The sequence below is a fragment of the Amaranthus tricolor genome, chromosome 8 (assembly GCF_026212465.1).
Source record: "Amaranthus tricolor cultivar Red isolate AtriRed21 chromosome 8, ASM2621246v1, whole genome shotgun sequence".
Classification (NCBI taxonomy): domain Eukaryota; kingdom Viridiplantae; phylum Streptophyta; class Magnoliopsida; order Caryophyllales; family Amaranthaceae; genus Amaranthus; species Amaranthus tricolor.
The window spans coordinates 25,020,465-25,022,094 of record NC_080054.1 but is presented as its reverse complement, the minus strand read 5'-3'; positions in this window follow the sequence as shown (position 1 = coordinate 25,022,094).

Here is a 1,630-nt window from a genome sequence, read left to right as displayed (position 1 = left end):
TCGAAAGATAACATTATCCGTACTATATATCCATGCCTTACTTTTGTATACCATTATTATATGATACATCGGACTAATGCGAACCACGCTGCGTGTACATACCTTAAGCAAGATAACCAATTCACAAGCGTCTTAATCAATTCCCGGTCACGAATCGACTTCCTACAAGGTTCAATCGTATTCGGGAAATAAGCACACATACACATTTTCCTCAAATCATCCATAACACACATATACAATTACACCCACACCTAGAATACCACACACATCATGAACATCCATCACATACTATAACGTGGTAAACACACAAAACAGGACAGCATACATAATCTGTCCAGAAACACAACTTATAACTGTCAAACTGAAAATCCGACTTCACCGTTGCGTCCGGAAGGTGTCAAAACCCCCGGGTACCAATTTCCATAATTTATAACATAGTATAAGTATTTTTAACCTAATTTCAAAGCCAAAAATGTTCCAAAAATACCTTTTTTCACCATTTTCCAAACCTACGGGATTTTGTCATTTCATTTTTTTTTATCACAAAAATATAAATTTCAATGCTTTATTTCCTATTAAATCTAAACGACTATTTACATAATTTTCATGACCATCTATGAAATTAATTTTTATTTCTCAAAAATAATTCTTTTTACACAATGTACACACACACACATCACATATATATTTATATATATTTCTCTAACAACATTATAAATTCCTCCTATTAATCAATAAAATAAATTTCTAACACCACATACATTTTTCTATTAGCATCCATTTTTTTTATATATATATACTTTACAATCATCCATCAAACAAATCCTTCACACACATATAAACATATCTAAAACCCTAAAAAGAAACATTCTTCATCAATTTAGATAGAAAAATACATCCCAAAATCATACATGAAATTTTAAATTCATAAAGTAAACATGAATTATAAGATAAAACATATAATAATCATAGAATTTTAAATTAAAACTTAAGATTCAACATAGATTAAGAATTACACTTACAATTGTAAAGGAAAACACCAAATGATGAAGTGTGATGGAGTTAGGAATGTGAATTAGGAGGAATTTTGAAAGGAAGTCAATATGAAAATAATTTAGGAATTAAGAAGGGTTAATTATATGGGATTAATGCCTTGATCCTTCATTACCCTAAGGGAGTTACAAGCTCCACCAAGAGTCCCTCCTATTTTCTTTTTTTTTTAAAAGAAAAGATGGGTTAAGGAAAAGTTTGGGTCCAAATAATTCTAATTGCCAAAAAGGATTGCAAATCTCATGACCAAGCCCAATAATAAATAAAATATATATATAGAAATAATATTACTAGTGAATTATTAAATATATCGGGAAGAAAATATCGGGAAAATATCGGGGTGTTACAGACTACCCCCCTTAAAAAGGTTTTGACCCCAAAACCACACTTATCATTACACATAACCACAAAACAAGTAAAACGAACTTAATCACTATACACACATACACAAATCAACCCAAAACATAAATCGCGCGAGAATCCTATCGCCTTCTACCCCCCTTAACGAAGTTACGTCCCCGTAACTTACTAACCCGAGAGAAAAGGTGAGGATACTGCTCTCGCATGGAGTCTTCCGTCT